We start from the raw sequence: 27910 nt of genomic DNA on the forward strand, positions 1-27910 counted from the left end.
TCTCTGGGCAGTCTGTGATGAGGTGGAAGGAGACAAGAAACCAGGGCATGGGTAGGACAGCCTGTTTGTCCCTGCTGTGAGCCAGCTGCAGTACCGGGATATACTTGTGATGAAGCTCATCATCATCTTTGTGCTAGGGGTTGTACTAATCTGAAATGGAATTTGACAGGTACCCCAGAGAGGTCACTATCGGCCTTGAGGCAGGAGACTAATAGATTTTCCCAGCAAGGTAGGGACGTTGGTGGTGGGTGACCCTGTCACAGGGGCTGGCCCTTGGGGAGCAGCAGGTTCATTGTCCCCAGGATGAAGTGGTGGCTTGGTTACGGTATGCTGGAGGCTTCATCAAACTTTCCACTGCCCTGGGCCAAACGCTGCTCGCTGCAAGCAGCTTCCTCCAGCTTCTTCAGCCAGAGTGCAGGATCTGGCAGTGAACCAGCTTTATTCCTGGTGTGTGGCGTATTTACCTCTCTGCTGTAGCAACCCATAACCTGCCTCCATCCTCCTGAAATCTTCCTGGCTGCACACACCAGTGCAAGATTTTCCTTTCCTACTGGACAGATGGATAGATGTTGGATCCGGGCTCCACTTCCTCCCCAGGTAACTCTGCTTTCCTCAAGACATGAATCACCCCAGGGCTTTTGGTGAACTGTGGCTTTTGGATGGTGGAGAGCTGTAGCCTGTGTTGACCACACCTCTTAGGATCCCTCTGCCTTTTTCCTAGCTTTTCCCACTAAACAATCCTTGTTTTCATCCAGTGAGAATTTTTTTGTGATGTAACTATTCAATGAAGGTTTTCTCCCTCTTCTTGCTCTTGTTCACTTTCAGGCTCCATAGAAATTGTTCTTAAAAACGTTTACATCAATTCATCTGAAGTTGATTCCTTGGCAATCTAAGCAAGACTGCTATAATCCATCCACATCTATGTGCACCAGTTTAACTAGTAACTCCACTGAAATTCCTGAGGTTAGTTAAAACCAGCCCCTATGTCTAAAAGAAAGGGGTTTTGCCATGGATTTAACCCTTTGCCTTCCCAGTTGCACAGAGCGAGTAGTGAAGTCCCAGCTGGCCACCTGGGAGCTTTTCCTCACCAGAGAGGAGGTCAGATACCTGTAAGGAGATTATGCAGAACTGGGGTTGGGGCCACATGGCTTGGGAGGCCCCTTCCAAGGTCACCAACTCTGAGGTGTCCAAATCCAAAACACATGTATGCAGAAAGGTGACAGTGAAATCGCTTTTGACTCAACACAGCATCTTTGCAACCGTTTACAGGACTGTTGTGCTGGAGAGACATTAATGCCTCCTTTCCTCTGAGCCACGACACTGATTTTCCTTTTTTCTGAGCCTTTTCTTTCCTTGAGTTTGCATCCTGGCTAAACATAAAGCTGCTCTGTGGCCTTGCAGGATAAGTTACGTGTCCCTGCAGCTGGCGGTATTCAAATGGGTCCTGTTGCATCTAAGTAACAGATGGGCTGGTGGTGGACCTGTGCAAAGTGTGGGAGATGGTGTTTCCATGAGACTGTGTGGGATCATGTTTAATTTTGTGGTCTTTGTTCTATGCTGTGCAGGTATGAAGGGATGAAGTCCATCAGCTGGTATAGCCCATCGACGGGCCACTGTGTCCCAGAGTGATGGCATATGCTTGGAAACCTCTCATCATCCTCTAGTGCGACAGCCAGGTAAATCCAGAAGTGATGTCAGGAATGCTAAGGAAAGCAAAAGCTGTGAAACCTTAGGAGAAGAAACATGGTCATAGCCCACTGAACAGCTGGCAGCTTGGCAGCGTCTGATGGGCTAACTCTGGCTTTTGTTTGCTCCTACTTACCTGTGGCCTCTGTTAAGAAGCTGGCCTGGATGAACAGCGTTACCAGGACCATGCGTGCTGTGTTTCTCATCACACCCTGGCAGTTGTGGGCTTCCGCAGGCCCCACGGCTGAGGTTCTTGCCTGGAGGCTGAAGCCTGGTTGATGAGTTCAGGGTGGTCATTGTGTAGAACAGGGGGACCCGTTCCAAAGACACATGGGAACTCTGCCTTTCCAGATCCTGTCACTAGCATCAGGCCCATTCTTGTCTCATCTGCAGACATGAAGAGTAAATCTCTCTTCCTTTATTTCCTGTGCTAATTTATCAGGACTTCTTACCCTTTGTAGATGGGCTTTGTCTGCTAGAGTTTCCCCATGGAGGAAGGGGCTGTTCATGGCCTGGGAATGGAGAGCTTTTGCAAAGCCCTTTCTTTCAGGGCTAGTCCTGTGAGCTGGACCTGACAAAGCAGGGCTGGAGGGAAAACCATGCACCACTGTTGAGTGATAGTATGTGGGTCTCACCAGTGAGTCAACCTACACCCAAAAGTCTTGGATAGTGCTGGGAAAGGTCCTTTTCTCCAGCAGGGAATCCTTCACAGAGCCCCACCACATCCCTGCTGGTAGGTTTCTCAGCGCTCCTGTCTGACAAAAACCATCACATAGATGGCATGTCACGTAATCGCCATGTTGTGCAAGCATCCTGGAGATCTTGCCGGAGTCCTGTGAGATAGGAGAGGTCATACTCAAGCCACCTCTTGTGGTCAGAGATCCTGACTCACTGGCAGGTGTAATGACTTGTTTAAGACTGTGTAACTTGTCTGCATGTGGTCTCGCTGCGATCTTCAGTTTGGACATGGAGACGCAGGTTTGGTTTAAGCTGGCTGGCTAGGGTGCTGCTGGCAGTGGAAGTACAGCACAGCTGGACTGTCCGGCTGTTTTGCCACTCTCAGCTGACTTCTGCAGCCTGAGTGGTGCTCAGCTTCTGCAGCTGCAGTATGAGAGCCGGTGAGAGGCTGAGCCAAGATCAGCACCTGTGTTCTTGTTTCTTCTGGCAGGGCCATCCCATAGGACATTTGTGACTTTGCCTACTGGAAGGTGCCCCGGTGTTTGGGTGCTGGATGGAGGTGTGGCACTGCAGGGAGAGTTTGGTTTGGCTCTGGACTCCCTGTCCTGAGCTGGAGCTGGCAAGCTGAGTCCTGAGGACCTAGGCCTTTTCCTCCCATAGATAGGGATAATTTTTCTATTAATGGGGTGGTGTGAAAGTCAAAGCCAAGTGAGCAGAGGTACTGCTGAAAGACCTGCAGGTGTTGGAAAGCTACAAGAATTCCAAGCTGTGGTCGTGTTCCCCTCTCTGCTAATATAGTTCAGGAAGCAGAAATGTCGATTAAAACAGGGGTTGCTGAGGGTGAGACAGTCTCATTGGAGACTGCAGAATAGCATCCTAAAGACAGGTCCTCACAATTGCCTGCATCCCTCACCAGCGTCTGTGCTTGGCTGAGGAAATAGCTCGTGGTTGTGTTGAAATGCATTTGATTGGGTCACAGCCCAGGTGTGAAGCTGCAGGTGCTGTTTGATTTCCTGTGCATCTTATGGCTTATCTCGTCTCCCACACCAACCTTCCTCCCTTTCTGACTCTCCACAAGCTGGTTTCTACACTCAGATTTTGTGACTTACTCCCTTCCTCTTTGTCTCCTAAGGGTTTGATGCTGCCTGGAGGGTTCACTGGAGACCTCTGAGAAGGGAGGGGTCCATCTCTCCTTTTTCTTCCCTGCAGACTGCTTCCCTTGATCCAAGGACTTTTTCCCCATTGTGTTGTGCTGAGTGATCAGGAGAGTGTTCCTATTCAAGTCCGTTTTCTTGGCTCACCCTGAAGATGCTCAGAATTTGCTAATAGGGTTTGTTGTTCCTGACAACCACCCCTTTCCTTGAGCATCAGGTGTGGAATGGGCTGCTGCTACCACTTTGAGACACGTTTCCTCAGTGGCAGGCTTCAGGCACAATCCCAACCTTGAATTTCCCTTCCCAGCCTCTTACCACTCCCCCATCACTGTGTTCAGCAGGACGCTGGGAGCAGGGCAGGCAGCACACTCCTCTGCAGCCAGTGCCACGTGGCTCAGTGACCCAGCTTGTCCGGTGGAAGAGAAACAGCATCTCTCATTGCCCAACAAGAGCTGCCGCATGATATGTTTCTGATATTGTGCAGTGGGAAATCACCTCTCAAACCTGGCCCACGGAGCTCATGCTGATGAGACAAGCATGTGCTGGATGGGCTCTGCCCTGGTTGGTCGTGTTACGCCCACATTGCACAAAGTGGATTGCTCAGGCAGTGGTGTTACTTCCTCCTCTAACACGTTTGGGGTGACACCCGCACTTTTACCATTTCTCGGGGTGGCTCAGGGCACAAGGAGAGGCTGGTGCAATAGGCAGGAGAAGGAGCCAGGAGGCGAGGCTACCACTGCTTAGGCTGGCTGCTGTGGAGCAGAAGGATTTCAGAGGTGCTTTTAATGGAGAGTCCACAAAAATTAGACATGCTCAATGCTTTCCCTGAGCTTGTGAGCTTGATCTGCCAACAGGCAAACCAGCAGCTCAGTTCCTCCCGAGTCCTATCACTGCGTGGGGCTGCACAGCTGGAGGGAAGCCTTGGAGTTTGGTGTGTCCATTACCCAGCCACAGGGAAAAATTAGCTTGTTAAACCATCCCCAAGACAATAAGCTGCAAATCAAAGGCAGATGATGTCAGTCAAGCCCCATGCAGCGCTCCTTTGGTTCCTGCCTTGAGCACTGCGCCTGGGGGTCCATGGGGCACCCAGTGCAGAGTGGGAACGGTGCTTTGGTGGTCTCTGTGGTCAGCCTAGTGTGTGGATTGTGGGCACAGATTGGGCTGGATGGGGCACGTAATTGGGAGATGATCATACCTTTTCTTATCTTAAATGCTGCCTCTTATCCCTCTTATCTAAATGCTCTTAATTGTGTCTTCTGCAACAAAAGCCTTCAGATCTGAGTAGAAATGAGTTTACCAGGTGGCTGCCATGGTGTGGTTGGGTGAGCAGCAGATGCCTGGCTGTGAAGAGAAGCTTGCAATAACTTGTGTTTGGTGCATGATGCTTGTGGAAAACCTCTGGGCCAGCTGATTTCAACCATTTGTTTCCCCTGGACTCCACACTTTGGGTCTCTGCATTGCCCTGGAGCATGCAGTTTCACACCAGGGAGCAGAAAATGGCAGTGAGAATACGGTGAACAAAGAGAAAGGAGCGTGGCCCTCCAGCTTCACCCTGGTTTTCTGGAGAAGATTCTCGGCAGCATTAGGAAACACACTCAACTGGTCTAAGCTCCTGGTGAAGGAGCCTGGTTTCACTGCAGCAAGCACATCCTCGCCAGCTGCCTTGGTCTGGGGCAGATGTCTGCTTTGCTCAAAGCCCATCCAATGTTTCTATATAACTTATTTTGGGTAGGATGTTTCAGAGCTCTAACAGGTTCTGTTATTGAATATTATGACCCAGATCAATAAAACTCTTTCTCAGCTCTCAAGCTGAAGGAGCTGGTGTCTCTGGAAGCAGTGCTGAGTGTGCCATGGTCACGTACGCTCCATCAGGAACTGAGGTGGGTCAAAAAGAAATGCTGACTGATAGGTGCTTGAGAAACAGGTAGAGCTGACAGCTCTTGGAAATGTGTCATACCTGTTGCAGGTGTTAAGGAAGTGTTCAGAGTTCAGGTTACACACAAAACTTTCCCTTTGCCCTGGACCCAGGCGGGTTGTGAGCAGTGCCAGGGCACACAGCCTGCTGGGAAAGGATGAGCAAGTACCTTAGTGGAAACACTTATGCTGTTGCATTGCCTGATTAGTTGTCTTTCCTAATTTCCCCCAAATTTTGACATGTGTGGACAGAAGAGCACTGTGAAACTTTTACCATAAAAAATGTCTTCATTTTCCAACTGACTAGATCTGATTGAAATGTTTTGGGGCAAGGGGTAATCAGTCACCCTGAGCATAAACTAATTTTGAAATGCAAGTATAAGGTATAATATGCACAATCGGATGTCAGAAACTTTGAGCCTTATTGCTCTTTTAGAGGTAATTCTGATTTCCCTTCTTTGTGTTACATAGATGTTATATGTTTTCATATACTCAGAGTTGTGTTGTGGAGGATGCACCAAGCAGCAATTTTCTGTTCTTCATTCACTGTTTAGAGACCTCTAGGGGTCTTTGGGAGAAAAAACAATGAATATTTTTCTATGACAGAGAGAAAATTTATTGTCTGTTTTGAAATTGCTTGCTTTCTTACTGGTAAGTTGTTCTTAGCCTTCCAAAATACTTTGTTGTTGTTGAAACCTAATAGAAGACTTCCCACTGGATAACATTGACGAAAATTTTCTTTTCCAAAGGTGGAAATTTTGGGAGTCTGTTAAGTGCTTTGGTGGGATTCATTCTTCAACATTATCAAGGTGGCATCTGCTGCTAGCCAGCATCTACTGACTTACTCTGAGTAGAGTGAAATTGGGTGAAAGACTCTGGTGAACGGCAAATTTGCAGAAAAATGTCATTTCCTTTATCCTGAAGTCATTACAGATTCAGCCTGACTCTGGTAAGGGCAGTGCAGGGGTCATTGCTGCTCCCCCTGTGCCCAGAGCACTCACTTGGCATCGCATCCAAGTGCAACTGTCTCTTGTTTCTGCCAAGACCTGAATCCATTTTGCCCAGTTCCTAAATCCTACTCATCTGGGGGTTTTTTTCAGCCTTTTTTCAGTCAGGTGGGAAGCTGCTCAGTTTGTACTGTGTTGAAGCTCATGGTGATGGGGGAAGCTAAACTCCTGAATGATCAAGGTGTTAGACATCAGAGCTAATTTCTAAAATGTCAGGAAGGAAAAGGATCTCTAAACCACGCACCCTGGCTCGGCAAAGCCGTCGCTGTGACGTTACCTGCTTGGGTAACGACATGTACGCGCTTCCTCTCTGGGCTTGGATGACGAACAACTTGTTGATGGTGGTGGTGTCCCCTTCCGTGTGATGTGGACCTTCACCTCAAGCGTTGGAAGGCTGCTGTGACCCTCGTGTTGATGAGGAAATCAAAGGGAATTCAGACAGGGACTCTCTTGTCCCTGGAAAATTCTTGCAAATTCTTGCCCTGGACTGAATAGCAAGGGAAAAGTGACCATATAAATTAGAGACCTCCAGAACAGAGATGTCTCAGGCACAGCAGCTGTTCAGAACAACGGACTGCTTGAACTAGACTCTCTTCCCATCACACACAGACCTTCTGTTTAGACTCTCCAGGGAATAGACCTGGAGTCCAGTTCTGGAGATCTGAGCTGGAGGACCTGGCACTGGGGACAAGTGCAGCGAGGATGTTGTCTCATCTTCTGGGTGATGAGGTGTGACAGTGCTCCCTTGTGTAGGTTTGAAATGTCAGCAGTGGATGTTTACTGATGGTGCCTGACATGACATGCAAGAACCTGCCTGTCATTTTGGACCATCTGTTTCTTGCTGTGGAAGTGTCTCTTGCCTTTCCTGGTGTCTTCCTCAGCCTGTTTCTACTCTTTCCACTTGTGGTCCCTGCTGTAGGTGCTGCTCTCTCCCTCTCCCTACTTTTCCATCCTGAGCCTGTTCTGTAGCCTTCTTCCTACCAACATACCAGTATCTTGGGTTTCAGTTTGATTTTTCATGGTGGATACTGAAGCATGCTTGTGAACTCTTTTTTCCTCATTCAGGTGGTTCTTGCTGTCTCTCCCTCCCCTTTGCATGGAAGAGAGACACTCAGGCTATGCCTCTGACTTCCACTTGCTCAAGCCCCGGCAACTGGAGAGCTTGTCCTGACGTGATCCTGTAACACATGGAGAATACCCCTAAACAGGGATGAAAGCATTCATTGCCAAAGTAACCAGGGAAATGGAAAATGCCTGCCTGCCTGTATTCGAGCCCTTATGGTGGCTCTCCCAAAGGACTCTGCTCAGGGAAGAAACTCCCCTGGTCTTTTTTCCCTGCCTATGCAAGGCTGGGAAGTGCTGTAGGAGGGTGCCCGTGTGCATCTGTGGGTAATTCTTACCCTGAGCCCATAGCATCAGGTCCCTGGTGAAGGAAGAAGGGACCACGTGCCCATCATGGCCTCATACAGACAGGAAGGAGCAGCCCAGCATGTGGCGTGGGGAGATGTCTAGTGGGAAGTAATTATAGTCAGTTTTGCCTTGCTTTTGGAGCTGGAGGGGGGTCACCTGTTGGTCTCCCACCTCTGAGACAGATGTTGTATTCTGTTTTGGGGCTGTCTTTCTCTGAGGGAAAGGGTGAAGACTCAGGAGGAGCAATTCCAGCAAGAGCTGATCCTGTTGTTCTGCTCCCAGCCCTGCTTGGTGTTGGGCTCTGTCTACCTCCACAGGGACAGTCCCAGCCACCACTGCGGGGTTTGGGTGGGCACAGGGTGTCCCATGCCTTGGCACCTCTCCTCTGGCCATGGCTGGTTCTTGCTTTGTGATTTCTTCTCCCAGGGCAGATGATAAAATGAGAGCATTTCCCAGGAAATCTCTTCTGGGTGAGCCTCTACGGTGCAGTATTTATTTTGTAGGTTTGGTGTGTTGTGCACTTTCCTCTCTGGCTAATTCAAGCAAACGCACACAAATAATGCTGCTTTTATCTGCCCAGGTCCAGACCGTGCTCAAAGCCTCCTCTTGACGTGACTCACTCCTGGGCAAGCCCTGGAGAAAATAGATGTGGTAATTCAGTTGCAGATCCTGTCCTTTTCTCACGGCCCTGTGGTCAACTGGCTTTGTCAGATGTGCTCTGGGTAGCTGACGGAGGAACAAGGTCCTCCAAGCAGCAGACTTGCATCAGCCGAGCGCCTGCTCCTGCACCTCCTGCCCCACTCCAGCCCTCCCAGAGGGATTATCCTGGATTGCGGGGGCACTTGTTCCCACAGCCAATTCGGGACATGGTTTTCTATCAGCCGTATTGGTTCGGTTCTGGTGGAGGTGTTGGTGTAAACTGGGTTCTCAATCCGTTGAGTAGTTCTTAAGAAGTAGTTCATAACAATGTGCATCGTGCCTTTTGTCAATGCCATCTCCTTTGTAGGCTTCTGTGACAGTAAATTTTGTTAGCTGAAAATTTTGTTGGTTTTACAAAACAGAGTTTGTTATCCTTCTTTCCCCTTTTTCCTGTTTTCTGTTTCCTCCTTTTTAATCCTCAAGTAAAACCTCAACATAAAGAAAAATCCATATTTTAGGAAAAAAACCCATAAAATTAAAGGAGGAAGGTGGAATCCAATTTGATGAATAATAATCTCAGAAAAGCTTCAGCTATTTTTCTCAAGGCAGCTGGTGCACTGTTAGCTTGATTTGCTGCTATAAATATTGGCCAGGTTCTTTCAACTCTTCTGAAGGTAAATGAGAAGCAGTTGCCAGGTTTGCTTGGTATTGCGTGTCTGGGATGATGAAAGGGCCAAAGAAACTGGAAGATCTGTAATTGCGAGTGGGGCGCTCAGCCATGCGGTCTGGGAGCCCGAGTGCTGAGGTGCAGCAGGGAGGCATGCGCTTGATGTGGGATCTCCCTTCGCCACGGTTTCTACCTGCCAAACACCAGCCTGGAAGATAACTCGCGCTGGCTCCAGGATGGGAGGATGCTAAAAGCGTTCCTGCCCAGATGAAGAGATGAACCTCGGTGACGTGGCGCCGGGTGCACCTCGGGGCGTTTGCATCTCTGCTCAAGGGCGAGGGGTTTGGAGCACTGACACTCCCCGTGCACCCCGCGGTGACGGAGCAGTTGAACATCAGTGGGCAGGTTGGTGCTGTGATGCCTTTCCTTCCTTCCTTGTGCCTTAGAGGAGCGTTTTTGCTTCCTCGAGTCCCGCACATGACAGTTGAAGCTTCATCCTCTCTCTGTTTTCAGTGAATCAAGTTTTTATTCTGCTTTTCTTCACAATCTGCTTCAGATGCAATACAGCCCCTTCTGCATGACACCCTGGTAACTCTTAAACCCACAGGACTTGTCTGCCTCTGAATCTCTCTGTGCTTACAAAGCCCTTACTGCTGTTCAGCTCCAGGGCAGCCATTCTCCATCCTGCCCCCCAGGGCAGGTTGGTGCAGGATTGTTTGTGGTCCCTTTTGGCACGGCCCAAGCCTTGGATTTGGGCTTCTCCCCAGCCCTGCCCAGCACAGGGCTTGAGCACAGGCCTGAAGCAGGAGATAAATACAGCCTTCGTGGGTCCAACTGGAAGCATCTTCTGTTTCCAGCGGCAATTGTAAGGAATGCCATGGGGTTAAAAGATGAATATGGGGCATGTGTAGACCCGTGCTTTCCCAGCGGGCAGCCATTGGCAAGCTGTGGTTTAAGCTCTGCTTCCCCAGCGTAGATGGTTTCCAATCCATCATGCTTAAGAGAGGATGGCTGCTTCTTCAGGAATTTATAGCCTCTTTTTTTATCACAATTCAAGCTTGTCCTCCAGGCTCTATGGAAATGCTCCTGTCACCAAGGCTGCTATAACTTTCCTGAAGGGTTGGTCTACACCCTGTGGATCAGGATCCAGGCAGTGCCTGCTCCACCAGGACAAGGAGGGCAGTGAGACCTTTCCGTTTCTTCCTGCTCTTTCACCTTGCAGGTTCAAGACTGAGGAGGAGGATGTGTTGGGCTGCAAGATGTCCTGCTCTTCACTTTTCTCTATTTCCTTGTGATGGCTTATGTTACACCCTCATGGCCCTGGCCTGACTGGCCAAACCACTGAAGAGACCAAGTCTTTGAGAATAGTTATCTGAAGAACAAGAAACATCTGGGGATGTTCGTCCCTTAGCTTACCTAAGGGTTATTAATGACTTTTCAGTGGAGCCAATTAAGCAGGCACATTGATAATGACATGGCAAGAGCTGCATTGCTACCAAGATAAACTTCAAAGTGGTCTCCAATGATCTCCCAGTGTATGTACTGTTGGTGCTACCCTGAGGGCTCAGGCAGCCACCAAACCCTCTCATCCCTGGCCTGGGAGGGTTTTACTGTTGCTGGTTGGTTGGGTTTTTTTAGTGACTTGGCCGAGGGGGGTTCTCCAGCAGCACTGCCTCAGGGAGCCTGGCTGCGGTCTCTGCCTATGCCTGGCTGTGCCACAGTCGGCCCCAGTAGCATCACGGCCATTTCCATGGCAACAGCACGTGCGCGGCCGTAATAAAGTCAGATTACAGCTGCTTCCCTGTGTGTGCAGGCAGGAAAGGAGTTTTCTGAGGTAAGAGCTCAAATGACTTGCAGAGGAACATTTTGGCTGGGGAAAGGCAGACTTTCCAGTGGCTAGGGAGGCCGTTTGTACAGTGCTAGAAATGCTAACGAAGATTGAGTAAGTTTTCTGGGATGTTTTTTTGCTCTGCCAAGTAGATTTCATGCACACTTGTAGTAGGTGCTAAATTTAAAGGGTAATTGTCAAGAAAGGGCTATGGAGCAGGTCTCTGAAGTCTCTACCTGTCCCACAGGGCAATAACACAGGCTGTGCATTTTCTTAGAAGTGGCTTTAAAGGTTGCTGTGGGATCCAGTCTCAGCTTGGAGTCTGCTGCTGGGATGGCTGTTTGTCATGGGCCAAATGCCAACAGCCCGGCTGCAGGGAGAGCTCTCACACAGCCCTTGAATTTGATCTCTGAAGAGCAAGAGCCGGGCAGGACTGCTTTTTGGCATGGCCAGTGATGAAGATGAGACCATACTCACTCTCTTGGCATGGCCAGCCTGGAGGACAGAGCTGCTCTGCTAGCTTTCAGCAGGGTTACCAGCATCCTTCAAGCTGACCTGGGAGGAAAATAGAAAGGTTCATTTGTTCTTCAAACTCTGGTCCATCCTGCTCTCCTTCCATCATCCTTTTACCACCTCTCTGCTGGGGTAATTGGGGTGTCACCCCATGAGGGGTGCTCCATGAGGTAGGTGACCTAAGGATCCTTGGGCCAAAGGACTTGAATGGTCCCTGTTCCCTCTGCAACCTGTAACCTCCTGTGGTGTTAGGCGTGAGCGGCAAAGCCCGTGGCACGTGTTATACTGGTAGGGCAAGGGCTGGCAGCCAATGCTGGGGGGTACACAGCTTGGCAGATGATGCCTTTGCAACATCCTGACATTGTCTCCTCCTCTGGAGCATGTGTTGTAGTCCAAGAGTGTCTGTTTGGTATCTCTGGGAGCCTCTTCCAAATGAAGCCATGATGGGGCTGTTGGTAGTGCTGGTAGATGGAACTGTTGGTTGGTCTCTAGCACAGCAGCTGACTTTGCAGGCATCCAAAATGATGAGTCTTTTGACCCCAGCATGGCAGTTCCAGCATTTTGGTTAAAAGCAGGAACCTTTTTAATGTGGTCAAACCTGGCTTTGCTTGTCCAGTTCAATTACAACTAATAAAGTGAGACAGGGGTTGAGGAGCACAATTTCTACTTTAAAATCTAAACCATACACAAGACCAACGGGATTTAGGCGCTACATGGGTTTTGGAGGACCGAGCATCTGAGCTGTGCTGAAGTGGGGAGTGGGGAGGACACTAAGGACAACTGCTTTCTGAGAACACCAGCTGCACCTTGGTGAGGTTTTTTTGGTCTTTCCCCCCTCAGTCTTGTGGAGTAACATCAAAGGAGACTGACAGTGGAAACAAATAGAGACCGAGGTAACACCTCGTCATGGGAGAGCCTTGGGAGCCCTGGCCAAGGGAAACCCGCCTGCCTGGCTCCAATCGGGCTGGCAAAGCTGGCTCTTCCCAACGCAAAGTGTGCGGCTGTGCTAACCCTTCCCTGGGCTGTGTAATTGCTGTGTGTGGATGGGACTGTTGGCAGGTGCCCGGGGCAGCTGTTTATGGCAGAAATTAGGGCAAGCACCAGTGGGGTATCACAGCCCAAGGAAGCTCCCAGAAGGTTTTACAGAAGGATTTGGGTGTGGGTTAAAAAAGGTCATGCCCCAGGTACTATCAAATGTCACAGAGGTTTAGGACTACAAACGCTCTGTGGTTTACTGCGTTTCCCACCCTGTCCCTGCCACCACCTCTCCTGTGTCCCCCGTGATGTGGCTGTGAGCTGTGTGTTTTGGAGGTGTCACCTGGGTAGCACCCACCGACTCACCTGGTAGGTGTGAAAACCAGGGGCTGGCTTTAGCACCAGCCCTGATGGAGGGATCTCAGCAGTTTTAAAGCATCCTCTCTGCTCAACTGAGCTTGGCTCGCTTTCAGCAGTCTTTCGCTCAAGCACCAAACTCCTTCTCGGGAAGTGTAATATTCATGAAGGAGACACGTTAATTAGCAAGCCGTCTGCTCCCTGCTTTGGCATGTGAGTAGGTGGCGTTACCTCTGGAATTAGGTTGAAATCCATTTGGTATTTAGGTGCATTTGATTTGCAAGAGCTTGGAGGCCTCTTAAAGAGCACCTCTAAAGCACGTTGAGCTACACACAGCCTTCACGTTACGTGTTTTCTCTCTGTAGGTCTGGAGCATGCAAGGAGACCTCATTCCCAAGCTGGTATTCCCCGGCCATCTGAATAAACTGCGGACAGCCGACAGGCAGCAGTTGGAACAGATCCTGTCGTTCATGAGCACATCCTCCCTTGCTGGCAGAGCATCTGCAAACAGATCCACGATTATCTCAGACTTCGTCACAGAAGTTGCTCAGGGGAAGCTTATTCTCAAATTGCACTTTATCTTTGGTTGGAAGTCAAATGAGCAAATCCCAGTTATGCAGCTTTGCTGTGGCCGATCACATGGCTTTGCTGCGGTCCCCAGCCTGGAGGAATATTGCTGCCTCCGTTAAGAGATTTATAAGCCCAAGGGTTATGTTTCAGCCTGTTATTGAACTCTGACAGGATGAAAATGAACACAAAAAGGTACAAACACCATCAAACCCACTTAATTTCAAACCAGTTCTTGGCTTTTCACCACCAATGTGGTTCCAGTGCTAGTATATAGTCTTCAAGTATCAGTAAGTTTTGGCAACTTCTCTAGAGCACAAGGAGCCAGGATGTCTGGAATCCAGCTTTTTTTTTTCCCCCCTAATCTTTTCAAGTAGTCTCCCCTTTCTGCTAAATTATAGGAGTAAGAAGGTAGAGAGTGAAGATGCTAAAGAAGACTCCAAATCTTCCTCATGTTGTAGTTTAGAAACAAAAGTTTCTTCCCTTTAGTAAATTTTCAATGTTTTCTTCTTTTTTTCTTTTCATTTTGTTACAGAAAAAAGTGAAAGGAAGAAAGGGGAAGAAGTAATGAAAAGGCCAAATGTTTCATTTGCTGGTTAATCTTTTAACAACTTTAAAGAGTAAAGAGGTGGCTCATGCTAATTTCTGGAAAAAGGAAGAGAAATTCCACTTTCTGCGTGTGATTTTTTTTTCCCCCCCACTTCAAAGAATTCATCCAGTCTTAAATTAAAACGTTTGATTTGGAAACTGGGGCAGAAGGTGAGTGTTTGTGGGTGTGTTGGCAGGGGCATCCTGAGTGGATAAAAGCTTTTGGAAGGGTAGCATGCAGCCCCAGCACTGCAGGATGAGCTATACTGGGACTCTCTTTGGGTAAAACCACGGCGGGTGCTGCTGGGGTGGACGAGGAGGTGAAGACGCCAGCCCAGAAAATCTTTAAATACTTCCAACATAGGAGCTCAGCCCCCACTCCTGTTAATTTGGGAGCAACTTCCAGCTGCTCTTCCTGGGTCTGGGGTATGCCCCGCTCCCAGGGTTGGCAGCTTGGGTGTCCAGCATCCTCCAGGACAGCTCCTTGCCCTCTCTGCCTGGGTGTTTTGCTGGGCATCAAAGAGACCGGGAGGAAAAACCCCAGCTGCAATGAAGGGTTTGTGCCCTCCTTTCCCATCAGAGCCCCTCTGGAAGATGTTCATCACTAATGACACATTTCTCTCATTTAAATGAAGGTTTCTGCATCCCTGCTCTGGACTACACAGGTCTGCACTGCAGGACCTTGACCTCAGGGTAGATGGAGGTTTTGCTGAACCCATGAATTCCTGGTTGTCCACAGCATGAGGGTGCCCCCAAGCCAGGTTCAATGAGAGGGACTGAGCTGGGTGAGTTGTTTTTTTCCTGTCTTTTCTGAGCTGTTTCCCACCAGTGTCACGCAGCTCACCAAACATCAGTCCTCTGAGGCTGCTTCTCCACGGCAGTTTACTTGGAGCAAAGGTCTTGGGTGCACCCAATTGCACTCCCCAGGGTGCTGGCCAACTCTCTGTGAGCAGCATGGCATCATTTGCTGCCACCTTTGGAAGAAAATCCTGCAGCAGGGGACTGCTGTTGTGCCTGCTTTCCCCAGCTGATGAGGTCAGGGAGGAGAAGGCACGTCGGGAGAGAATGACTTCACAGAGCTGCTCCGGGAATTGGTCACCCCCTCCTCGCAGTGAGGTCTGCTGGAAGGGAGCCCAGGCGAAGCACTGCCAATGATGTCTTCATCCTCGTACCCCGTTACAGGCAGTGTTTGCAAACGCTAAGGCGATGCTGTTCAGTGAGAAGCCAGCCAGCTTGGCTGATAACGTAGCTCTTGGTGGCTCTGCTCAAAGCCCCGAGACCCCCATGGTATGTTTTGGCTCATGGGTCACAGCAGTGGGTTTGGATGTCTCCATGGGAGTGGAAGCAGTGAAAGAAGAAAGCTGGCTATTTGGCTGTCTTTCTTGAAGTAAATGAGCTCTGCCTGAATGATGAAGCCAGTATGGATGTTTCTGGATCCCACAGCCCTGCAAGATGAGGATTTCCGCATTCACAGATGTAGTGATGTTCTCCCCCTGAAGCACAAGGGGGGATCTCCTAATGCAGCTCAGCTGCCTTGGGCTGAATCAGTCGCTGGTGAAATGAACCCAGGCCTCAGCATGCTGTGAGATATCCCTGCAACCCACGATCACAACAGAAGAGTGTTGCAGAAACACCCCAGTCCTGGTGCAAGGGCTGCATGTGGCCACAGCCCATCGCTGTGTGCTGTGCAGGGAGAACCCCCATCCCATTCCATCTCCCACATGGGGCTGCTTTTGCAAGAGCAAGAAGCAGGTTCATCAAAGGCATCTCCACTGGACTGCCAGAAGTGCTTTAAAATTACCTGTTTTGCATTGGGAAGGGGGAGAAGTGCAGAATGGATGGTTCTTGTAAGCTGTCTCACATGAAACACCAAAGGATGGAGGCAATTAATTAATTAATTTCACTAGCCCCATTGGAAGGGTGCTGGCCATGGCCCTGGGAAGCGGTTGATGCAGCTGTGGAAGGCAGCTGCCTCCCTTGCTTTGATCCAAACCAGTGTGAGCACCCATGCTGGCTGTCTGGAAACCTGGGGTCACACTGGCATCCTGGGTTCCAGAGCCTGAGATGAGAGACAGCTTCTCTTTGAAGTCAGGATCATTAAAAAGCAGGACCTCCTCCTCTCTGCTCCCCAATGGGGAAGATGTGGCAAAGCCTTTCCAGTGTTCAGGTTAGTGCTCTAAGAAGAACAAGGAAGATTTCTAGCAGCATATCTTCTAGCTAATGAACCTATTTCAATCCTGTGGTTAATTATATTAAATAATTATGGGATTTAGCTCATTTACCCTGCACTTTTTCATGCCCTGGGTGACCACGTGATGTCAAATACAAGACAAAGCAATTAGGGGAGGTGGGGAGGTGGACTCCATGCCCAGCTCCACCACTGCTGTGTGACACAGCTGTGCCTCGGACCTGCGCCGGCTGCTCTACCCGCCGATGATGAGCTCAGAGGTGTTGAGGCTTAAGTCGGCCGCATGCTGAGCATCTCAAGAAGGAGATAACGCAGTGGTAGCGTCTGGAGCACTCTGGGAGCCCTGGGAAGCTCCGGTGTGTGGCTGGGAGCTGTTGCATCTTGCTGTGTAATGAAACACTGCCACACCTGTGCAAATTTCCCTGTAGCCTGGGGCTTGGGTGGAAATGTGTTGGATCATTAAATCAAGCTACTTAAGAGCTACTTGAAGATGGAAGATGTGAAATCAGGCATATGAAATGGTGATTGTGTCTAGACGATCCCCTGAGCATCTGCCTGCCTTGAACAGAGCTGCTGTCTGAAGCAACTCTGGTTCTTGGCTTGTGCCCCTGGAGGGACAGGCAGAGCTTGCTCGTGCAGAAAGCCCGGCTAAGCTTCCGCTCTGTCTTTGCAGAGCAGTTGGGGCTTGCCTGAAAAGGCCAGGATGTCACCTCACATTGAGGAGTCAGCCAGTGAGCTCAGGTTGGTGGTGCCTGTTAGGACAGGACCTAAGGGAGGTCTAGGAAGAGGCATGTGAATCTGGGACGCAGACCCCGGGTGCTGGTCTTGAGGCAGAGTTGGTCCTGCTTTGTGGAAACATTTACACCGCTTTTAGGAAGGCTCTACTTAGCTCCTCTGTGCTTTCACCTGACCTCCTCCTTCCCTTGGACTGAGATCCTAAGGAATTGGGAAGGAAATTGGGTGGGAGAAAAAGCTTTTTAATTTAAAAGGAGCCACAGGTTGAGTTGACACATGACCCGGCCTCATGCATTTGGAAGCTTCCTTAGCACTTAGCCCAGAAGGCTGCTCTGAGCAGCTCGCTGCCTGTGTGCATCCCTGGGGTTTTCTGTGTTGCTCCCTTGCCTTCCCTTCCCAGGGTGTGAGAAGGGAAGGACTGTGCACTGGGGTCCCATAATGCAACATCTTTTCCTTTGGTAGTCAGGACTGCAGGTAGCAAGCTAATTGCAGGGAAGATTTCAAGCCACATGTTCATCCTACAGCTCCTCAATGGAGAATGACATCTTACCGTGGGCAAGGGGGTGGATCCGATCATGAGAACCACAGTTTTCCCTTGGAGACTTTGTGCAGAGCTGGGGCAACTCCAAGCACAGCTCCCAGGCTTGGTGCCTGCTCCATACCAGACTGCTTTGGTACAGGGGCTGATGGAGTGCCCAGGTTTTGGCTGGCAGAAGCAGCCAGCCAGGCTGCCAGTGAAGGCTGCAGGATCCTTCTGCAAGACCAACTCAGCTGCTTCTTTCTCAGAATGAGTTCAAAAGTGGATGTTTTGGGAGTGATTTTGGCTTGGAGCATCTGTTTGGGGTAGCTGTGCAGGACAAGGCATGGTACCTTGATGGGTAAAGTATCCCCAGCCCATGACTGTCTTCTATAAGGCTCTTTCCTTCTACGCTGCCTGCTCCCTCCGTGCAGCGTGTTGCTAATGAATCTCTGCATCCTACCTAGGAGACAGACAAAGCAGATGCTGGCGTGGCATCAGCTGGACTTTGGCTGGTACCCAGGGTGCCTCACGGAAGGGCTGTCACGCTGCATCTGAAGCCCAAACTCAATTATGTGGTGTCTGCTAAGCCGTGAGGCGCTCACCTGGTTCAGGAGTCAGACTGCTTCACTGCCTGCAGAAGGTACCAGCAGCAGCCAGTAATTGGTTGCTTCTTACGGCTGAAGCATCATTGATTTTTACCAGCAGCTTCTCCTTGCTCTAACTGCAGCTCTGAGGCACTCGCTGGGCTGTGGCAGAGGGAAGGGCAGCCAGCAGGATGAGGCTGGGTGGAGGAGCAGCAGTTTTCGGTGCGAGTAAACAAGATGGAGGTGGCTTGTTTTCCTCCTGTTCCACTGCTGGTTGCCTTCCATGCCTGTGTCGTGAGATGTCAGGCTGGGATGTTCCCCTTGTTTCTGTGCATCTGCATGGCACTGGGCTGGCCTGTAAATCCCTGTCCCCTGCATGGGGACAAATGCAAGCGCTTGGTCACCCACTGCCTCTCCAGGCGATGTTCAGCACATGATTTCCTGCACTCCTGCTGCCTCCTTGCAGTCGTAGCTCAGAAGCACCTTTCGGGCTGTAGCATCTACTATCTTTAGCTTTACAGCTCTGAAATGCACATTGGCTTCATCACATGTTTAGCACTGCTCACTGCGGGATGTGCCCAAATATTAAGTAACTTCCCAGGCTGGATCTATCTCGGACCAATGGGATCTAGGAGTGTTTCTCTCCACTTGGGTCACAGAGAGCATTTGGATAGATAATTAGAAGAGATGCTGCCCTCCCCAATCTGCTGGTGGGAGAGGCAAAAGCCAGAAGAGAATTGGGTTGAAGGTTTGTCTGAAGAAAGTCTACTGGATGTGTCTCACTGGCCTGAAGATAACAAGTAGTTTGGAGAGGACCAAAACTGATGCTAGATGGTTGCCCATCACTGTCAGGGGGGATATCTGGGAACCAAAAGCTCAACTCTAGAGCTTGATTTTGGGTTCCTATTTCTTAGGAATGGGGTTCAGCATGTGGGACCTGCCTCTCCCCCACAGGAAAGGGGCTGGGCAGCCCAACAGGGTGAATAACACAGTGGCTATACCCCCTCCCCAAAGCGGCCTTGGGCAGCTCCCATTAGATCACTTTAAATCCAGCCTTGCTTGGCTTCTGTGTCTGATTCAAACAGCATGACCGAATACTTGCCAACGGGGAAGCCTTGTTTGATTGTGGAGGTAATAAGATGATTCGAACACAAGAGCTGATAGTTTCAAGTAACTGAAACTTAACCTCTCCGTATAAAGCGTTATTGTCCTGCCACAGAAATCCTCTGTCCGGGAGAGCACAGCTGTGGGGAAAATAAATGCTGCTCTTCTTTTTTCTTTCTCTTTTTGCTGTTTGTTTGTTTAAAATCCAGGGACCTCGGGTTGGTTTTCTCTCGTGGTCTGCGATGGAGAGTGGTGGGACATGAGCACTGAGCTCTGCCCAGGGAGCTGGGGCTCCCCAGGGGACTGCGGGGCAAATTCCCTTTAATCCAAGGAATTAAATCCTGAGCAAAACCATTGATGATCGTGGGTTTAGTTGAGATCCAGGCTAAATCCTGGCCCCATTGAAGATAAATGGGAGCTTTAGCTGCTGGTTTCAGAGGGATCAGGGCTGGGACCTGCTGCCAGGTGTTCAGCATGTCTGTCCTACCAACCTCAGCGGGATGGGCTGCCCTGCCTGGGGTGAGTGCACGGCTGGGATCCTGCTCCCTGGGAGGTGCAATGTTCACAGAGCACTTAGAACGGCAGCTGGTGCCCTGGTTGTGCTTTCTCTTCCCTGTGCAGGTCCTCGCTCCAGACCCAGCCACCTTGCTCTATTTGAGCCATCTGTGAAACCTCAGCGAGCTGCAGCTGCTAATTCTTCAGTTGCCTTCTCAAAACCGTCTTCTGACACAGAAACAGCTCATTGCTGCCTGTAACCAGCAGGAACGCCAGGTCCTGCCAGCATCTGTCTTGGATGTTGAGGCAAACGGGTCTGGGATGGCTTTATGTGGGGGTGGAAAACCACTACCACCAACAGTGTTGCACCAGGGCTGCTGCTTAACCTGCTGCCACCATGCTGTGGGGCCAGAAAAAGCACTCCCAGACAGGCTGACCTTCCTAGGTGTCTTATAAATGGTGTAAAAAAAGATATATTTGAATATATATACGTGAGTGGCTGTTTTGGGCGGAAGCTGCTGGTCCCTGGGTGCTGGGAGTTGCAGGAGCAGCTACCTCCATCAGCGCTGCATGTCCAGCTCAGGGCTGAAGAGACCTGGCCCAGCAGCTGTATTGCCCAACTCACACAGCTGTGTTGCTTTTCAGGCAGTTTAGACTGTGTTTATGAAGGTAAGGGGATTTTATTTTGTTTGCTTGGTTTTATTTTTTTAAAAACTTACTATTTTCTCAAATTTCTCACCCACACAAATCAGTGGGATGGACAGGCAGGGTCTTAGTGCGTTTGGTCTTGGGTGTGCTCAGAAATCCCCACGGGGATTTGTTTTCTGGCAGGGCTGGGATACTCTCTTCCTGCTTGTAGCTACCATAAAAACATTTCTTCTGATTAAATTGCACTTACTTATTTGTCCAAACACACAGCAGCCCAAGCCTGTATTTTTGTGTGTGCTCAAATGTCTTCCAAAAGCCACTCCTACCACCCCTGCAAAATAGTTGGAGGGTGATACAAGAATGATAAATATCTGACCAACGGGAATGCTTTGGAGTGAATGAACTGGAGTTGTGAATGGGAATGGCTCTCTGCGAGTAGCACTGCAGCAGTGGTGACTTCACTCGGTGTGAGACCGAAATAACCGAGACGATGCCCTTGTATCCCAGGGGAGAGGCAAAGACCCTGAGCGCCCAGCTCAGGAAAGTCCCTCGCTCAAGAAAGACGTTTCAGTAGATGCTTCATCCAAGTTTTTATGCTGGCATGGATTGAGGTCTGGATTTGTGCTTAATGGTTCACAGTGAAATCTGTGCTTAACTCAACATTGTTTCGCAAAGGGGAAGCAGCGATTTGTAATCTGTTGTGGGAATCAGCTGTCCTGTTCATCAAAGCTTTCAGCTTGGTCACAGGATATCTGTTGAAGATGTTGTAAGAAATTCTACTGCTTGGGACTGAAATAATGTCACCTTATTGTTAATACCCATGGAAAGCCTCAGTCTGTGTCTATACTAAACACTGGTTCACAGGCTAGTAAAATTCTGCTGGTGTAAGTATGTTTCTAGAAACTTAATTTTTTTTTTCTTTGCTCTTGGGAGTGAGGAGAGTTTTATTATTTTTTATTATTTTTCAAACATTGCCTCTACGAGCTACTCAAACTTCTACAAGGGAATATCTTTGCCTTTACTTCTAAGTAGGTGCTTTTTAAAAGGATTAGAAAAATGAAGACTGAAAAGAAATCCAGGAATAATCAAATAATCCAGTTCTGAAATTGATTCTAAACTCAAACCTTTTTGGAGAAATTTCTGTTTGAAACACTACAAGGGATGTGTATCAACTCTTCTGACTCCAAGTCCTGCCACAAGTCATTTGTGGCTTGGATGAGAAACACATGCAGCTTTGGTGGGAGCTGAATTTCCATCAGCAGAGATGGCCTGGCAGGTGAAAGGATTGACTTTCAGCCCAAAATTGGGTCTGGGGCAGGGATCGTCCCCACCTGGTATTCCTGCTGCCTTCACCACTCCGCACTGGTGATGCTCAGGATGCCCCTTCCCTTCAGGTGATTTTCCTTGGGGACTTTGGCTTTCCCAGTTGACACGTCGCCAGCTCTGCCAAAAGTGTTTCTGACAGTGAGACACAGTAGGCGATGGGGTTGCTGAGGTGCCGTCCCTCCCGGCACACCCCATCCAGCGGTGGGAGCAGGAGGGGAGGCCGAGTCGGGTCCTGAGCCCAGGGCTCACTTTCTCCTTCTCTCCAGGTGATGCCAGGGCAGAGGCTGCCACTCATCCCACAAGCACATGACACCCAAACCTACGAGTCGCTTTGCATTCCTGAAGTTATTTTCTCTGGTTTATGGGCATCTTCCTCGGTCTTTTTGGAATGCTTTGGGTTTTGCTTAAAAACGTTGCAATAGTGGGAAATGGTTTTGACAGAAGATCCAGCTCTTTTTCTTGCATGTCCTCAGCACAGAGGCAGCAACTGTTAGAAGAAAACCCCAAATATTTTCCATGTGACAATGTTTCTCATCTGCCACTGTTGTGGGCACTAGGGAAATGCAAGAGTGCTTGCTCAACAGTCGTTGTAAACTTTGCTCTGCTGGCAGTACCCTGAATCTGCCACTTGCTCTTCTTTCCCAGGGCAGCAGAAACTGAGTCTCCAAGCTTGACAGAAGTTTCATAGTCCAGCTTTTCAGGCCCATGCCTGCCACAACCTACACTACAAATAGCCCAGCTTGGCTCCATGCCCTTGGAGGTGTGGCCCTGCACCTTGCATCTCTCACAGCCCCCATCTGCAGCACCTTTGCAGCTCCCTCGGAGATTGCTGGTGTCCCAGAACCCCACCACTCCTTGACCTGAATCTCTAGCCCTTCTGGGCTTCCTTTCTTCTCTCTGCTGCCCATAATTAGGGGCAGATCTCAGACAACAGACCCATGGGAGGAGTGGGAATGGTAGTTGATGTGGCTCAGGCTGGCTAAGGAGGACCTCAGTAATGGACTCAAACCACAAGGATAAGAGTAGCTGTACTCCGGGATGGGTGTGATCTCCCTGAAAGCCTCCCTGAGTCTTTGTCTTCTTGGGTCTTTCAGCATGTACCAGACTCCGATCCCAAGTCATGTATCACTTCTGAAAAGCCTTGGCTGTCCATCTCAAGCCAGAGGTGCCTGATGAAGCTCCTGTTATCTTCTGCAGGGGTCCAGAGCAGGGACCCTGGCTGTACTTGCATCTACCCAGGTAGAGGTAGCTCCAACTGCCAGTGTGACATCACTCTTCTCCTCCACCAGAGATCCACAAGCAGGGGAACTAGGCCAAAACATGGAGTTTTATCTGCCTTGTCTCTTGAGAAATCTTTTTCTTCATTTGGTGACCTGTGCCTTAGTCCAGCTGGGAAAGAGCTGTTTCATGATGCATGTCTGGAAAAGAGAGACTGAATCAGAGAGTTTTGGCAGCAGCAGGGCTGAAGGTGGGGTTTGAGCACGGTACCGGCTGCAGGAGCTGCAAAGGCTCAAGCAGCCCCCCAGCAGCCTCCCCAGCTACTCCTGAGCCATCTGCATCTCTCCTAGAGGCAACTCCATGCTGGTGTTGGGATTTCTCTGTATGTGCCTTGATCCTAGACGGGCTTTTTTTCTCATGGGGACGGTTGCATGAAAATGGCCTGATGTGGGAATCTGGTCTTTGCACTGCAGGGGTTAAAGTCTGCTTCCTCCTTCTAGGCTGACCATGGAAAATACTGCTCATGCCAGGGACTAAACGCAGGACAGAAACTAGGGCTCCTAGGATACAATAATACAAATAATACAACTTGTTCCACCAGTGTCAGAAACCAGCAAAGCCTGGTTTCCGATGGGTTTGTGTCGTGGGGTAAAGCATGTGCGTAGACTCTCGCTGGCCAGTAAAAGCTAAACACGCGCTCATCACTTCTCATCAGCCACCAAACTGCACAAAATTTACATTCCCATAATAACCAGGACCCCCTATACAGTGTGGCTGAAAGTGTCCAAGAAGGAGAGGCAGAGAGGCGGGGTGCACGGATGGTATGGCTGCATAAACCTTGCTTCCATAGAAAATCAGACTATAAAATGAAGGATGCAGGCAGTGCATCCTCTGGGGATGTTTAATAACATTTTTGCTAGTTTCTGCTGCAAACTACACACCCGCTTTGTGATGATGCTCATTTTGCCAGAGGCAAAGGCACCTCGAAAGGCAGAGATGCTGCATGACAAGGTGTTGGGCTGGGGTACTTTGGGTCCACAGGTGAGCGGAGGTGTCGTTCTGTTTAGCAGTCTGGCTTTTGGCCTTCAAACTGGAGAAACATGTGTCTGACTTCCCATTTCATCCTAGACTTGGCATTTTTGGCATTGATCTGCCCTGCAGCTCAGACTGGGGGATCGCTTGGGGTTGATGGATGCTAAAAGCAGAGCCCTACTGCTCTCCTCTGCATCAGGCGTGGAATAACCCCCTGAGCTGTATCCAACGCAGGGACGATGCAGCTATCGCATAACCAACTTCTGGCAGCCACATAAAATAAACAGCAGCTTAGTTTTCTATTTTTTCCTGCTGGGATCACATCATGGTTATTTTCTAGGAGAGAATAAACATGTGATGGAGACGTTCAGCAGATGTATGCTGGAGTGCCACAGGAGCCACACCTTCATCTAATTGTCACAAGCTCCTTCTTGGAGGGACAGAGGAGCGGTGGGGATGAGGCAGGGGTTTCTAATTAAACCCAACAAAGATGTGCTTGCTGATTTGTTCCTCATCAGGATGTGGTGGAGGCTCCTTTGTGACGCACTGGTAGGGAGGAGGAGGAGGGAGCTGCTGTGTCATCTTCATGAGGGTGGTAATGGGGCCACTGGTGTCCCCTCACTCAGAGCACCCACCGGTGGGGAGAAGCCCTGGCAGAAATCAGTGTCCTGTGAGTGAGTGGGGGAGATGGGGGAGCTCCGTTCTTGTCCCCATTCACCGAAGTAGGAAGCAACATGGTCCATACCCCCCTCCCCAATCTCCTGAGCCAAGTGGGGGAGTCATGGCTCTGGTGGCTCTTTGACGAGTTGCCTCTTGTTTTGAGGGATGAGCATAAATGCTGTCCCCAGCTAACTGGGGTGGCCAGGAGGCTGCTTCACATTACTGGGAGGCCAGACCTGAGCTGTGTGGTTTGCAGGAGGATGACACAGGCTGAGATGACTTGTCACTGCAAATGCACTAGACGTTACTGGGGTACTCTGTAAGATTAGTGGGAAGGGAGGAGAGGGTCTTAAGGTAAACAGAGCAAAGCTGGCAGATGACTGCGCCATCTATGCGCAACCTCGTCTAAGCCTATTTATATAAATCATGTGAAACCCAAATTAGAATTTCATCCATCTGCTGTGCTGTAAGTCGCTCTTCCACCGGCACAGCAAGCCAAGAAAATGCTCTTAACTCCGTAAGATCTGCCTCAAGCATGAGAATGTTTCGTATACAAGCCCCAGAGCTGGTGGGAGGGCTGAGATGTTGCACATTGCAGCATCCTGCAAGGCTGCAGGACATGTTGTCACCGTCACCAGATCCTCCAGTAGATAGCGGTATCTTGACATCAACGGCAAGCCAGGAAGAGATGTGGATGTTCAGTGAGAAGCCTCCAAGGCTTCCCACTGTGTGCGGGAGGGCAAGGTCTCACCTCTGCTTTGTGCACGATGTAACTGGGTGCAAGCATTGGGCAAGACCATCTCTGCTTGGCTCCTGGTCCCAAAGCCAGTGCCCAAACACTGGGGTGAACTTGTAGTGGTTTAGCACACACAAGAAGGTAGGGGAATGCCCTCTGTCCTTTCCTGTGTTTTCTACTTGTAACAAAGCTGGACTTTTCAGCCTTTTCCTTAAGGTAGCTGTTACCCATTTGCTTTGCAGATGCACAGCACTCTGCTTCTGGGGGGCTCCATGGGGGAGTTACACCATGGGCAAACATGACCACAGGTCTTTGCCTGCCTTCACGTGTAGTTGCTAAACTTGCCACTCATCTGGGGGCACTGTAGGAGCATCCCACGGGCTGATGACTCGGCCAGCCAAACGCTGCCCTGGCAGTCAGTGCGGGGCTGGCCCCGCTCCTGCGGCAGAGTGGTTTCTAGGAAGCATGTCCGCCTGCTCACACGGGAGGTCCCTGGTGAAGATGGTGACTCATGAAGAGATCTTTTGACCTCTCTACCCAGCAGTGTTGTGATCTGGCTTTCTTGGCATTTAGTGCTTTTCCTGTCATTAAAAATAAAAACCTACATTTTTTTTCCCCCTCACTGAATTGAGGATTTCAGTGAACAGTTTGGGGGTAAACAAGCGAAGATGACACTGTGGAGGAACAGTTGGTCAAGTTTGCAAGAGATGGAGCCAGATCTAAATATGGCACAGCCTCGCTGGTACAGAGCAGAAGGAAGGCGGCATATGTGTCTGAGCAGTTGGATTGCGGCACGCTCTTAGATTTCCTTAACATCAAGTGCGTCTCTTCCCTTTTTCTTTCCTTTTTAGCAAAAAAAGGAGCAGAAGTTCACCAAAAACAACTTTGGGCGGAAGTAGGGAAGGGCTACAAGGAGGTGATGGACCCTCTGTGTCCCCACTGGCTCAGCTGGCAGGTAAAGGCAGATGTGTCTGGATGAGATGCTCCTCTGCAAGGATGAAAACAGGAGGCAGTGGCCACCTCCAGCCGATCTCCCTGCTGTTGGTGCCCACACCAAAACTTGGCCTGGCAAAAGACCTTTTCCCAGGTGACCTCCATGCTGCTGCCAAGTGTTTGGTACTGATGGAAGGGCTGCTCCTGGCTACGTGTCCTGCAGAGTCCAAGACCTGCAAGAGGGAGGAGGTCACTGGTGCTCACCTGGAGATGCTGCACACCATCAGCCTTCCAGCTGGGCCTCTGCACACCAGGAGCAAGATACCTTTCCCAGGTGCTCTAGACTGTGTACTCAAACTGAGTGTCCCCTCTAAAGTCCCAGGTCACTTTGTTGACACAGAAAAGCTGCTTGCCTCTAGCAGTTCCTCCTGGGAGGTGTATCCTCACACCCCACTGGTCACATCAAGATTTTGAGCCCCTTTGTCTGCTGACAAAAAACCTGCAGAGAAATCAGAATGTCCTTGGACTGTGTTCACTGCTGGAAAGAACCGAACAAGGATTTCACTCTCCCTCTGTGGCTGACGATGGAGACTGCTGGAGGCCAGGCTGTGCCAGGGAAACAACGCGCTGCTGGATGCACACATGCTGGCTCCTCGTGTGGCTTCTGCCCATCCTGGAGGGCAAGCCACAATCCCTGTGCTGGGGGGTTGAAGCTTTCTTGCCCATGGGATGCTCCTGCTGGGTTTTCACACGCCCAGGGAAAGACGGAGCTGGGGAGGAAAAGCCATAGGCGAGACTGTTGCAAGCAGCTTCAGTCAGGACTTGATTCTTAAACCACCCAGTTACAGGCTTAGTTGTTGAGCCCACTCCATCCCTGCAGAAGATACACTGATTTGACTGTGAAGCCGTGTGTCAGAGTCTCATGTCACTATGTCTGGCCATTTAAACCAAGGCTTCCTCATGGCTTTCCAGCAAGAAGGGCTGACATGGCTGAGCGGGGAAGAGTTTAGCACAGATACAGAGGGCAGGCGACTTGTTCAACCATCGCCAGCAAGGGCAGGGCCATGCACATGAAGGATGGGAAGGGACAGGCCTGGACCTGAGGAAGAGAAGAGCTGAGGGTGAAACACCTTGTGGTGGGGACCTGCTCAATGGTTGCTGCTGCTGAGCATCTCCCCCTGCAAATGACTCGTCCCATCTCAGCGCTAATGCAAGGAGCAACCGGCACTATCATGGGCAAAAATCTAGCCTGGACCTTTCCATAGCTGTTTCAGCTTTGGTTGTCCCAGGAGCTGGGGAGGGTCTCCCCAGCCTGCTGCAAGCACCACAGCACCCTTTCTGCTCTCCCAGGCTGGGTGGATATGCAGCCAGACCAGTGTGTTATGCAAAACATGGCCTCCACTAAAAAGTCAGTCTTTTCCAACAAATAACATACGTTCTTTCTTTTCGTTTAATTGCCTCAGAGTAAGTCTCCTAATCTGCATTTTAGATCAGAGACCCCAAAATCCTCAGCATGGGAGAAAGAGCTACAGAGAAAGAATGAAACAAAGACAGGTCCCAGAGCACTGGTTATGCTGTCTGGTGTGTTGCAGTGATGTCAGCTGCCCTGGCATAGCACCCCAGTTTTCTTTCAACTACTACTTCTGCCCTTTGAAGACCTGTATGGAAATGACCAAGAAATAAAGTGCCCAGCCTGCTACTGGAAGAGCAAAAGGCTATTGGTAGAGCGTTGCTTGAATGAAGACGCT

At 50.0% G+C, this 27910-nt stretch overlaps 1 long non-coding RNA gene across 1 annotated transcript; it reads left to right on the forward strand.

Moving 5' to 3' along the window:
- The first annotated feature begins 508 nt into the window (after positions 1-508).
- On the forward strand, positions 509-17664 carry LOC141947859 (uncharacterized). The gene is made up of 5 exons (XR_012630283.1): positions 509-963; positions 1566-1676; positions 13194-13590; positions 13931-14154; positions 14619-17664. It is a non-coding gene; the product is annotated as an uncharacterized LOC141947859 (long non-coding RNA).
- Positions 17665-27910: the final 10246 nt, after the last annotated feature.

The sequence above is a fragment of the Strix uralensis genome, chromosome 10 (genome assembly GCF_047716275.1).
Source record: "Strix uralensis isolate ZFMK-TIS-50842 chromosome 10, bStrUra1, whole genome shotgun sequence".
In the NCBI taxonomy this organism is placed as follows: Eukaryota; Metazoa; Chordata; class Aves; order Strigiformes; family Strigidae; genus Strix; species Strix uralensis.